We start from the raw sequence: 14,303 nt of genomic DNA, 5'->3' as shown, positions 1-14,303 counted from the left end.
ATATCTCACCGAGTTTGATTCCGATGTCTAAATGTAGCTAAAATCCGTGACACAGTCCCTTTAATGTTCGCGTGCACTCAGCAACAACCAATCAGAGACACTTTCAATACGAATGGGGCCATTGCCTGATAACCATTAGCCGTCCAAGGTCTTTGTATTGTGTTCTTATATAAGACACTTTACCTTCAAAATGTCTGAGACCGTAAAAACTCTATTTGTCACATACGAAAAATCGCTCGTGTAGACGATTCGTCTCATAAAATGCGGCAGATATTGCGGCAGCATATGTGGTCCCCAATCTACCAAACTCCCACTGAGCACTGTGTGTGCGTATCTCAGTGCGTATCAATATCTCAGCTGTCAAACTGTACTAACCCACTAAAATTCGGACTGCTGACAAATAATCGTTGTGTCATTTACACGATCAAATATATTGGTCACATAAAAATTCCCCGTGAAAACGTGATCCGGCTTTACCCCTTTGTGGCTTTTCTGTATTCTCGTCAAATCCGATTGGTAGGTGAACTGATGTTGTAAGGAGAAACTAGATCTTGAACTCATGTGCATTTCGCGGAAACACTTATCAGAAAGCAGATGTAAGATCAAAGATGAGCCCCTTCCTTGTGGGGGGGGGGGGGGGGCATGTTCCCTTGTTCCCAAATAATTTCCCTTTGTTCCCTAGTATTTTATCGATTTTCGTGATCCCTGTTCCCTAAAATATCAGAAACACAGCATTTGTTCCCGTGTTTCCAGCTTTGTTTTCTTTTTGTTCTCTTGTTCCCAATTATTATATAGCCATGTTCCCTTGTTCTCTGAAACCCCTTGGAGCGGCTGAAAGATCTACCAGCATTCACTGTTTAGCCAAATGGACAAAATTTATTGGCTTCAAAATTTGAGTTGAGACTTTCGTATTCGGTGTGCATAAAGCTTGTATTGCTGGAGAAGTGGCACAAAGATGCTTGAATCTTTTTCTTAGTTTTTACTCCTGATAGAGTGGGGGCTATACAAACAAGACACCATATTTAAAAAAAAATAAACAAAAACGTTTTGTTTATGTGCTGAAATACGAAATTTCTCGGACGTTTCGAGACTTCTGTACATGTCTCTTCATCAGCGTAGAAATTCTGTTAACTGAAAACACGCGCTCATAGATTAAAAAAAAGCTAAAGTGCGTATTTAAGGTTGGGAAGGGGGGCGGGGTACATGAAGAGACCACCTGTCTTTTTGCAGAGTGGTGGGTCCTGTCTGAGTTCAATAGTTTTGACCATTTCCTTAAACACTGCTTCTGTCTTTTTTAGAGGAATTTCCTTCCCCTTTCCCAGTAAATCACCAATACCAGTCTTCGCTGAGTCAAGGGACGCAGAAGGCTTCTCCAGTCGATAATCGTTTCAAATTGTACGATGGAGTGAAGACATTTGTATTGTTCATTGGATATCCTCGTAGTAGTCACAGCTTAGTAGGCGCCATACTGGATGCACACCCAGAAATTATCATCCCACATGAGTTCAATTTGATAGGACGCTGGACAAAATACCAGTCAGAAAAACTTAAACAGCAAAACATGCAGAAATATGTTTTATTTCGCGACCTTCAAGAGCACTCTAAGGAACAAGCTATGTATGGAATACGTGCAAGTGCCAATAATACAAGGTTGAAGGGAGAGTTCATTTATACCTATCATGTCCCTGGGTTATGGCAGGGAGGATATCAAAACACAATAAAGGTGAGTTGATTGGAGGTGCGGCCCAGGGAGGGGGGGGGGAGGGGGTACTCCGGCTTGTAAATGACGGGGATGATCGAAGGATTTTTTAGGTTTGAAGTTTTCGATTCCGGGATTTTTTTGGGGTTGGAAAATTTGGCAAGTATTTTTTTGGGTGACTTGACTTAAATAGGGGATTTTTTTGGCGTATTTATGGTATGACGAATAAACATACACGGCGTTCAATTTTGTTAAGACTTTTTTTGTGTTATATTTTTGCCCCTTCTGGCAATTTAGGGGTAATTTGACAAGGGATTTTTGGGGGGTTATTTTGGGTCCAGCGGATTTTTCTGGGTAATGTCGAAAGACTTAGAGATTTTTTTAGGGTCCTGAGTTTTGCCTCCATTCGATCATCCCCGTCATTTACAAGCCGGACTACCCCCTGAGAGGTGCGGTGGCCTAATGGTTAGCCTGCCGGACTCCGGATCGAGCGGTCCGGATTCGAGCCCTGGCCTGGGTCACTGTGTTGTGTTCTTGGGCAAGACTCGTCTTAGATTTTCGAAGATGTAGAGCTACATATTCGTCACCAGTTTGCGTGGAGTGAAGGTTGACATCCTGTAGGCGGAGTAAGGTTTCGACATCATAAGAAGTTGTTTGTGATTGTAAATTCCCCCGCGTGTAGGAGCAGAAAATGGGCGGTGGTCAGTAGACAGTATCGTCGTGGGAGTGTGTGTGGATTAAATATTGAAGTCGGCACAGAAGGTAAAAGGTTATCGGTAGTTTCTGTTTGGCTGGACTGGAGTGTTCGCGTTCGATTCCTCTCAATGTTTGTTTTAGCTTAATAGTGTGAGTTAGAGGATTATGAAATCCGTGACTGATGTGTAGCGCACGTATGCCGGCGAGGTACACTTTTATAGATTGTGGTTTTAAACGGTCGGCTAGGAAGGCGACGAATAAGGAGAGTGTTTCTTCGGATGCTGGAATGGCAGTCAACTGATGCGTTTCACAAAACGGGAGGTACTGGCGTTGTGCAGAACTGTATGTGCGATGGGTATTGTCAGCTAAGCCTTTATGGAAATAGTGGCCACGGGTAGCCTTGACTTGAAGTCGGCCAAGTTCAGCGGAAGGACTAGCTGTACTGGCGTCGGTATGAGGTCCGCGTCGGAAACTAACTTGCGAAAGCGTTGAACCTGTAATCGTGATAAGGCATCAGAAGCGGAATTTAGTATCCCAGGGATGTGTACAGCCTTTAAATTAATACAATGTTAAACTTGGAGCAGATGAAGAAAAGATAACGAACAAGGGACATAATGTGGCGACATTTGCTGGAACCGGAGGCCAGAATGCGCACGACTGATTGATTGTCACAATGAAACAAAACACTTTGTGAGGCTAGCGAGGGAGCCCACACGATGATTGCCATGGTGATGGCGTAAAGTTCTTTGTACGCTATGGAACGACGAGTGGGGATACCGACATCATGAAAGGTTGCACAGAGCCAATCTAATTCTAAGAGGCTTTCTTTACTGATGTGAAATTGTACACACCATACCGGTTAGCTCAGTGGTAGAGCGCCGGACTGTCGTGCGGGAGGTCTCGGGTTCGACTCCCAGACCGGACCAACACTCAGGGTCTTAAAATAACTGAGGAGAATGTGCTGCCTTTGTAATTACATCTGCAAATGGTTAGACATTCTAGTCTTCTCGGATAAGGACGATAAACCGTAGGCCCCGTCTCCTGCATCTTCAGTGTTATTATAATTAGCAGGGGACGTTAAAGAACCCACACACTCATCGCAAAGAGTAGGGCATGAAGTTCCCGGTGTTGTGGTCTGCTCTATTCCATGGGTTGGTGGTGGGGTGAGATCATACATATGGACGGATAGCGGCTGCCATAGGCGCCTTATATGCTGATGTCCGATCTCATCCCTTAATTCTGTAAATTGTAAAATAGTTACTGAAAAGCCCTGTGGGGAACTGACTATTAAAGTTTACATTACATTACATTACACATTACACATGTTATGACACAGCCTCTATGAATGTTTACAAGTGACTTAAAAGTCTAATTCAACCCAGAAATAGAGTTTTGATATAAGCATACCGTAGTTCCTTTCCCCCAGGTGGGGAAAAGAAAGCACCGGTTTTCGTCCGGTTGAGATTTAATTGTAGATTAAAATACTCGCGTGATAATTTACTAAGAATATTGACTGCAATGAGAGAGTATCTAGACAAAGAAGCAAGCATAACACTTTTTGTGTCTATTTTCTTTTGAATTTAGAGAGAGAAAAAAAACTGTAAAAACAACTATTCGCCATTTCGTTCAAGAGCAGAGAGTTTTTTCTAGATTAACAGGCGTGAAGTGCGATGTTGACACAAGCTCGAGGAAGGTGGAAGATCTTTGCGTACTCATTTTATTCACTTATACCTTAGACTTTAATTTCTCCTTCTGAGAAAGTGAAACTCCAGTATTGAGCGAATTCTCACAGTTCAAGAGATCTTAGATTGTTCAGTACTATCTATTGAATTAACTTATCAATATATATTTTACATATCTTTATATTTTCTCAAACCTTAGTTACAAGAAGGTTAGCCTTTTTCAGAAGTAGTACAATGGTGGTTTTTAACATCGCCGCACAAATTGTATTGGCTTGGTGATTATCCTGTATAAATAAAATTTATCTTACGTAACCTTAGATGAATTTTACGCGAGTAAGAAGAGGAGGGGGATCTGAAAGAAAAAACTGTAGTCTTACTGGCATTTTCGTGTCATTACTTTAGAGAAATAAGCTAAAGACAGCATTTAACGTTTTTTCTTGGAGATTTAGTATAAATAAACTTAAATTAGTCCCGGAGTCCTTTGTTCAGCTTGAATGAAAGATGATTCAAGAAAGATTGCCTTTCTGCGGTTTGAAGTCAAGGTAATTTCCCGTAATCATTTCCAATGAGAAGAAAAACTAATGAAATATTAATAAGAAAACTATTCGCGCGGTGCGCGGTTGCAAAAGTTTGAAAATTTACATTGCAAATTATTCATATCACCAAAGAAGTGTCGTCGGTCGTACATTCATCTAAGTTTGAATTTTCAAGCTCCAGAAATCCAGGAAATCTACCTTTGCTATCGTCTATTGCTACGGGAAAGGACCAAGCTTTGGTTTGGTATTGTCCTTACGTTTGGAAATGCTACGAAGCACAAAAACCTGCACCAAGAAACTTGGCTACAAGCAAACTTTGAAAGCACGTGCTTCGGAGAAACCAATGTTGTTGCAGTATATTCTCACTCAGTGGAGTTTAATTCTTCCATAAAAAGGTACGAATTGCTTACTTAAGAAATTTATATTTCGTAAGAGTAACTTGCAATTTAGCTTTGCGTTTTCTCGGGGAAAAAGATCGTAGAAAATATTATAAGTAATATATATGAAGTCAACAGCTAAACGCGCGCTTGTATGAATATGTATTACTTGGCGATCAAAGACGTGTGTTACATTTTGAACTTCTACTCATCTGGGATTGACCCCATTTGTTATTGGATAGCATTCTGTGGTAACAAATTAAAATTATAGAGGGATGTGATGTATTAAATTACGTTTTACAAATTTGTTCATAAATTGAACAGCAGGTTTCCAAGTATGTTCTGTAAAACTGGTCGTTTTTTCTAGTTCCACTCAGTTCGTCCCTGATTCTTCTTTTCATTGTTGATATGTAATCACAATTCCTTAATTAAATCTAACTGAGCCTATTCAATAAAGCTCGCTGGATTTGCTTGATTTCAGTTGTCCTTCACAGAGACCATAACATGTATTCTGAATGGCATTCAATCCGGGATTCGTTTATTTTTTAAGCAGCTTTTGTTTTTGTTTTCTCAAGCTGTTTCAAGCTGAAATAAGAAAAAAAAACACATATTTTTTCTCAACAAAGTCTGTTATAATTTGGTTGGGGAGGGATGGTTAGAAAGGCCTGCTTTAGATGGCAAAGAAATTGATTCAATGAAATAATAAAATATATTGTTTAAACATTTTTGTGATCTTTTAACCGGAATGGAAATGGCCGGAAAAACAGGAGAAATGAGATTCCAAAGAGGTCATCCTTGACAACTTGCTTTAGGAAATTTAACGTTTCATTTCGAAAATTAAAATATAAACCCTCCATATTGATTATTTCTCAGAAATAACCTCCGTTATTTCTAAGAATGATTAAGTAGTGCATTAACAAGCAAGAAGTCCTTCCGTGTAACAACTCGCTCATATAACGCAATAAACGACTCACTTGTATGATATGGAAATGGTCATTATTTACATGGCATTATCGAGTGGGGAGAGGTGAAGATTAATTGGGTATAAAAAGCACCTAATAGTTCCTGATTCTACGTCAAGCAACTGTAATATATCCCTACAATCTCTAGCGGCAAGCAAACTCGTATTTGCTGAAATATATTGTATAATTAAATTGTGACATGGGTACGTACGTCAGAAACAGTATGGCTACTTAACGCAATTCGACCCAAAACAAACCACTTTGTTCCTTAAGCTTCGAGTATTTTTTTATCATGGTATCGCTGTTCTAAGCTAGCACCCTTATTTTCATCCGATCGTTATTTTTCTCTACATGGGTGTAACTGACAACAACCTTTTTCATCTGTTTTCTTTATAGCCTTTTGTCAGTTTGTTTTGGCTTCTTTATACGAAAGTCATCACCTACAATGTCTTGTTATCTCTTGTGGATTGGTCGTCCTGTGCTACGCAACCTGATATATTAAACCATCGTGGGCCTTGAGTTGCGACAGAGGAACAATGGTAAGTTTTAAGCACTCAATAAACTGTTTAATTTTATCTCGCATCAATCTTGTCATACAGTACAAATCATTCATGGCCCATTATTATTAACGGAGCACTTTTGTTGGTGTTTGAGCTACACCGTGTAGTGTTAAGTCCAGTTTTTTTTTTTTTTGGGGGGGGGGGGGGTGGAGTGGGGGCAAGAAGGCCCGGTAGTAAAGGGGGGGGGAAGCTACCGGAGGTGGAATTCTCAAAGCGAGAATTTGGGGAAAAAACGTTTGGCAGCATTAAGTTGTGTCAAATTTTGCAACAGAAAAAGCACCATGGAGGAAATTCTTAGGATGGGGCGAAATCCGGAAGAGTACAATACAAAAAGCAGGAAGTTCAGAGCCCGTGCTACCAACCGCCCTCCCCTCCCACCCCCGGTCACTCCCATGGTATGGTAAACGCTACCCTCTCACTAGTATGCTGCGGGTATGTTTCCGTACCTAAGTTTATTGTCGTTTGTCTGTTTGCCATGAGGGTTACTCTCTCGCAGGTACTCCAGATTTTCACCCTCCGGAAGAAAAAAATCCAACTTCCAATTCAATTTTGCTGTCTCGTCAATTGAATGTTGGAATATTAAATAAAGAGATGCAGAGAACTCTGTTGCACGAGATAGCTTAAAGATCCTTTGATATATAATACTTTCTCCTCGTTGCATTGCTCGTCGAATTCGGGCAAAGAAAATTTAATAGCTACAGTAAAAGCTCTGTTAACTACCCCTTCCCCCCCCCCCCCCCCGTCCCCCAACCCCTTGGCGCTTCTTTCTTTTTGAGATCTTTTTTCAAAGGAGCAGCGTCACGATATTTTAAGCGATATTTCTGATTACTTCCAAATTGATGGAAACCTCAAAATAATAGTTTTCTTTGACATAGAAAACATCACAGGAGTAATAAAAACACAAAAGTAACCAGATTAGATTAGATTAAGACGGATAAAGAACAACAAACTTGAAAAAAAACTTGCCAGTTTTTTCGAGATTCGTTCTCCGTGACGTAGCTCATTTAAAGGGGAGCTTATTAGAGACGGGGGCTCATTTTAAATCATATCTCATTTAGGTTCATATAAGTGAAGTATACTTTTAACGCTTTAGTTGCTGTTTGGTAACACATTTCTAAAAAATAGCAACAGTAATTATTGGATGTGGTGGTAAATACCTTTAAAAGCGAAAAGTTGTTTTCTTTCCTTTATAAATCATCATGATTGACCATGTAGAGGAGGGGAGCTTAATAGAGAAGGAGATTTTACAATACAGTAGAACCCCGGTAACTCGAACTCGGATAACTCGAACAACCCCGCTAACTCGAACTTACTTCCATTTCCCTTGGACCCACTTTCAGTCATTTTTACTCGGTTAACTCGAAAACCCCGCTAACTCGAACTGTTTTTCGTTTTCCCTCAGAGTTCGAGTTACCGGGGCTCTACTGTATTTAAGGTCATTGCCCTGTTTTGCATTGCGCATCCTTACTGCGCAGAATTTTACGCGTAATTAGCGCGCGCGCGCGCGAGCACATCAACAAAATGGCGGCTTTTTTCTATGCGGCTTAGTCCGCGAGAGAAGTAAATTGTCATTTTCTCCTAAACGAGCCTGGTGACCTATCAATTTTTTCTCATATTTTGGGTGTAGCGATCAAATTCTTTCTGTAAAATGAAAACAGATCAATTCATGTGTTTGAAAAATAAATTATCGCTAAAAAAGTGTACTTTGCCAGTACTCGCAGAGGAATTATAAAGGAATTATATGGAATATACATGGTCGTCCTGCTCCTAAACGAATCTGGTGACCCCCTTTTTTATTTCAAAATTTAAGTTCCCTTGAAGTAATAAAACCAGTAGGCGAAGTTTGGTTAAAAATCTATGTTCAGTTTTATTTCGGGGCAATGACCTTAACTTCCAGATGGGGATTTTTTTAGCCGGATGGGGACTGAATAGGGAAGGGGCTTATGTACATGTAACTTTTTACGGTAAATCTTGACACTGATTGATTTCCCTTTTCTATCTTACAGTCACTTTTTACACGGATTTTCAAGGACTTTCTCCGCTGAAATGAAGAACATATTGGATTGTATGGTTTCCGCTCTCTGTGTTTTGCCAGGTAAGAATCAGTTTTCTGTATCAAAAGAAATGTATAGGCCGATCAGTCTGTTGACGAGAGTGTTTCCATTTTACCTTATTAGCATATGACTTTGCGTGGAGACGGCATTTAATGCTATTTAACAAATTGACTCTAAATGTTTGAAGAACTTGTGAGACTTGAAAATTGCTATATTTAAAAAGACATTAGTTTTCAAAAACTGCAAAATTGCTGCAGGGTGGGGAACTGCTACATTCTAAGCAAAATGTATGAGTTTTTAAGCCCACGTCACATCAAATCACATGGGGCCCAAAATTCAGCCAGAAAAGTTATCCGTGCCCCGTTCTTTCACTATTCAGAATTGACATTTTTGTAGTTCGATGAATGACTTAGAGAGCTTATGCTAATGAGACAAATGTTGTAAACAAAGTGACACTAACCCGTAGACAGTTTGCAGAAATGACGTCAGCATTTGAATAACAATACTTATACATCCTAAGCCTCACATTCAAGTGAAAAATCCTTTGTCTTAAAACATAAACACGAGGCTAAGGATGTACAGAGTATTGTTATTCAAATTTGGGCGCCATTTATGCAAAGTTTCTATATGCACAAACCTTTATTTACTAAATTACCAATACTACTCAAGATCGACATCCGATTTCTCCTAACAAAATCAGTACATTGTCAAGCAGTCAGGTGATGAGAATCTTGAAAATCATCGACAAGGGAATATTGTCTTGATGTACCACAAAATTCTCCAAATCAATTTTGAAAGAAATGTAAGAAGATCAGTAAGGAGAAATTGTACTTTGAGTTTGGAATACTTACACCCGTGCTTTACTTTGAAACCAAACGTCTTAATGGACTAAGCAATACAATTTAATATTTTAGAATGCCAGAATCTTGCAATTGTCATATTTTGTTTAAGGTGATTGCGGTGTTTTGAGAAATCATAAAAATTGTTTTTGAAAGAGGTATTCGTCACTGACTTTTGCTAAAAAATACGTACTCTCCGAAGTTTAATGTTTGCTTGTCAAGACAAAGGAACTGTTACAAACTTAGCTTCATTTAGTACATGTAAATCAAATTTTTATATTTCTTTCAGGAATTCCGACATTATGATGATCAAGACAGGCATGGGATAAAGGCAGTGCACTGAAGGTGAAAAGAAGATCTTAAAGGAAAGACGTACATTGAAGGGAAGACATTCAGAGGATTGAAGACGAGACACTTGCATTTGGCGAAAACCAAACCAAGGGACAAGGAAAAGTAGGACAAATAAATTTGCTTGACGAGTTCTCCCGGATAACAAGAAGTTTCATTTCACGAAAATCGATCGCGTTATTTAGGACTGTCAACATTTGTTTTTCCATATCAATTTTCCATTTAATTTTTACAATTGCCCGTCTTTATTCCAGTATTCGCGTCAAATAATTCAAGTCGTTTGTTTTCGGCAGGGCTTAGAAAATTTATTCACGAATTCTAATTGTCTTGTCTGCTAAATTTTTTTCCTTGAGAAAGCTCGTTTCTGCAATTTCGTTTGGAAGTACCAGTCTGGCTTGCCCTTTCTCTCTGTAGAGTGACTCTGCAGCTTGAAATGTTATTCGATAAACAATGTAGCTATTGTTGACGTTTGTCAAATATCGAGCTTAAAATTATTTTTAGCGGCAAATAACTTTACAGTCGCTCTCGTTCGAGCATTCGTTCAAGCCTGCAGAGTCTTTATCGAGAGAGAAGCGAGCGTTATTAAACTAGAAAAGTTGCAATTTTGATGTGTTTTGGCTACGAGGAAACGCCTGCTTACTGTAACGCGACTGAAATTTTAAAAAAATAGGGCACCAAGGGTGACATGAGTCTAATGCCGTATGGCATAGTGATACAGATTGCGCGGTTTTCGTAAGCCGGTTAAAATTGGTTAGAGGTTTGTGTTCGGGAGTTTAATTTAAAATGCTTATAGCAAGCTAGGGGCATCGTGGATGATTATGGATGAAAACGAAACAGTCACATAAATGTTATATGCTTCACAAAATTTAAAGTATGAGCAGGAGTTGATGTTACTTCTTCCGTATTGTCCGTAAAAGCAGAAACGATTAAACATTTGGACAAGATTGCGTGACGATTTACAAAAAGCATGTTCATTACAACAAGGGTTGAAGAACTTCACATCGTTTTCTTTCAGATTTTTCACCATTTTGATGATGACTCTTGAAACAGATTTTGCAATAAAAGCACTTGAAATAGTGACTGTTACTCCATTGTACTGTAAGCACTTAGTGACAGATTTTCCTAAAAACGGGTGTAAATGCTCACGTCAATATAATGATGACCTTTTGAACGCTGGAAACTAGGCAATTATTATCGAGCTACCATACACAGGAGCGAAGACTGTTTATCATGATGTACAAATTTCGCGAATCATCACTTCCATATCAATGTAACCATTTTATGATTTTTCTAGCTGTAAGAAGAACTTAAGATCTCTGAGAGTCGTAAAAGAATGAAATTCGATTTCAGTGTATGGCAAAGGCCGGGACAGTGTAATACTGCAAAGTGGCCAAACAAACGCATTTTGATTTAGTCGCGTAACTTGATTTACATTTATCCATGTACATCTTTTATTTTTGAAGGTTTTTGTTTGCACTGTAAAGAAAAAATTGGTCAAAATTCGAATGACTTAAATACAAAAACCGAGGTAAAGTTTTCTATTTTTTAAAACAAAATAAATATTTGGTCGCATTGTGTAAATAAACGCGAGTCGCCGTCGAAATATTTTTTCTCAAAGACGTCTTGCTTTTTAAGCAAGACGAAAACACAAGTGCTTAACTGAACTGAAAACGAAGATTTATTTTCACAAAAAGCTTACAAATGTCTTAACTGGAAAATTATTTCGTCCTGTTCAAGTGTTGAATAATCGTGACTTGAGAAAGAACTTTTAATTATGCGTGGGAACACGTGTCGCTGATTGGCTGTTTTTAATTGAAACTAATCGTGCGTGTCCGTACGGAGTCCGTTCTTGCAGCTGATCATTGTTTTCTACATTACAGCGAACGATTATCGATCCCGAACCATTCCCTTGGGATTGCTAACAGCTTTTTTCATATAACAAAGAGTCTAATGCGCATGCGCAAAGCGCACGCAAGCATTAGACTCAAAAATACTGCCAAATTTCGTATGTTGAATTGTATGTAAATTTGTTTACATTTTTGGATTTCCATACACAAACAATGTATAGTTTGCAATTTTAGAGACAAAGCAAGGTTTCTTGGTAGCCAAAACTTTATAAAACAATTAGTTTCCTCGTTGTAGCTATCAAAACGACCTAGTTTTTGCCAAATTCTGTTCTGAAATATTTTTGACAAGAAAATTTTAGTATATTCATACAGCTTTATTGCTTCGATGTAGTGTATTGAAGAACATTGTCTAGTTTTATTTGCCAAAACACTGCTTAGAAGCTGTTATTGCAGAGTTTTGCACGTAATTTATGTTGTGTGCTTTGATGTTTGTTTCATGGTAAACCATGCTGAAAATTTTTATTTTCCCGCCAAAAGACTTAGAAAAAATACGGCGCCCAAAATACGCATGCGCCAACTTTTTTTAAAAATTAAAAAAGGATATTTATTGCATTGTACGGTGTAGTGTTAATAATGTGTTAACTTAATTGAATTGCTTTGTCTGTTCTTTTTTATATATATTTTAATTGAGACAAGTCAATAAAGTGTACAATTTTCTCTTGTCTTTATTTCATTTAATAACTTAAAATACTCAAACAATAAATACAAACAAGTATTTTGTGTTTCAATTAATTTTTATTCACTTCATTTATATAACTTAATAAGTTAATTGAAATTCAGTTATATTAATAAAAGGTGTCTAGAAAAAATTTCCTCTATATACTAAGACTTTTGGCGGGAAAATTTGAAAAAATTTGCACAGCGTTTCCCCTGACAACTTTTTTGACAAAAATTTAAAGGGGTTCCCCCCTTTAATTTTTCCCGCCAAAACATTACAACATACTCCATCTTGTACACAAACTGTTTGAAAAATTTGACGCCAAATATACAATAGTTTTTGTAAACGATATTATTTTGGAGTCCAATCTCTTGTTTGTGCACGAGATAGTGTATTTTATGATCATATCTCGTTAAATAGTCAGCCATAAAACGACGAGTAGCTAGAAATCTATTTACAGAAATGAGAAGAGCAGGTTTAAACTAGTACAACTGCAATGTTTCTGCACAACATTGAGAGGGCGAAAACACTTTTTAATCGAAATATTTAGGAACGTTTATAAAGCCGAATGACTGAGACCAAACTATATAAACTCTTAACTATAGCGATTCCAAAATGTCCCACCTCCTCAATGTTTAAACAAGTGTGCAGAAACTTTGCATTTGTAGTAATTTTATCCTGCTAGTCTCATTTCTGTAAATAGATTTCTAGCTACCCATCGTTCAAGGAATTACTATTTAACGTGATATCACCATACAAATTAAATTTCAAGAAGTCAGCAAAGGCAAGCCATAAATATTACGAAGGGAAAAAGTTCGTGTAAATTTTGAAAAAGTGTTTTATTTAAATACACTTCTAAATCCCGAATCGTCCGTCATTTTTTACCCGATTAAAAAATATATCCGAGTAATTGTAAGCTAATTTAATTTGAAAAAATTGTTTATAGCTTGCCAAGCTACTTTCTAGAAATTAAAGAGAGCCGTGTCAAGACCATTCGTTTCGGATTGCTACACAGAACAAGCAAGGCGGAGCAAAAATATCATTACAAAATCTGCCGAAATTTTAGGCGCAGCATCCGTGCAAATAATTGCATAACCGTTGCATAAATAATTGAAAGTTATTCAACAAAGTTGAAAAGTTATTTTGTCAGAAAAGATTTGTGCGTTCTTGTTTAGATTTTGTCCCGTGTAGCATTCAGAAACTGGTTTTGACGAGAGCTCGCATACATTCAGTGAGGCTCTGAAGATTAATGTCTGGTTATCTAAAAGTAATTCAAAATGTATCGCTATTCTATACCGTTCGTAAATATTTTGGTGAAAAATGTTTGCCAATTGGCCACATGAAACAAAAAACAAATCGATAGATCATTTGTATCTCGACGTGATCGTGATTACTCATATAGACCAGGTACATTTTCTTTAAAGCCTCACTGAAAATAAATGGACAAGAGAATATAGGTTTCTGATTGATATCGCGTTTTTTTGTATCCCTTCCAAACAACACTGAATTTGGAATTGAAACTTTTCCGTAGAGAAATGCTCGAAAAGCATATATGACGATAAAATTGTTAACAATATATGGCAATCATTTCAGAAACCAAATATTCTCTCTTAAAGTTATCTTATTTTAAGGTGGCTCTGCATTGTCAAATATTCAGTGTCGCCGATACTAATTTCGCGCACAGTCTACTACATTCGATGTACAAATTAAAAGAATCAAAAACCAAATGACAATATTGTCTCATGTAAGCAATTGTTTCAAATATTCAGGCTTGTGAAGGTGAGTTTAGAAAAAATTATTTTGAATTGAATTATAAAGGTTTGCGAAAAAACGAAATGAAATTCCTAAACAATCGAAAGCTTTCTTAATCCTTCTCTGGAATGCTTTTGATTTAAGTTTAGAAACTCAAAATTATATCGTTTCTGGCTTTCCATTTTGACTTATGGTTACTATTCAAAAATAAAATAAAATAAACGTGTTTGATT

The 14,303-nt window shown here is 37.6% G+C and overlaps 1 long non-coding RNA gene across 1 annotated transcript; it reads left to right on the top strand.

The window, feature by feature from the left end:
* The first annotated feature begins 6,261 nt into the window (after positions 1–6,261).
* On the top strand, positions 6,262–10,580 carry LOC144641834 (uncharacterized). The gene is made up of 3 exons (XR_013568635.1): positions 6,262–6,491; positions 8,519–8,607; positions 9,695–10,580. It is a non-coding gene; the product is annotated as an uncharacterized LOC144641834 (long non-coding RNA).
* The last annotated feature ends 3,723 nt before the right edge of the window (positions 10,581–14,303 follow it).

Source organism: Oculina patagonica, chromosome 2, assembly GCF_052425735.1.
Source record: "Oculina patagonica isolate OP01 chromosome 2, crgOcupat, whole genome shotgun sequence".
Lineage (NCBI taxonomy): Eukaryota > Metazoa > Cnidaria > Anthozoa > Scleractinia > Oculinidae > Oculina > Oculina patagonica.
This window is presented reverse-complemented; position numbering and strand designations above follow the sequence as displayed.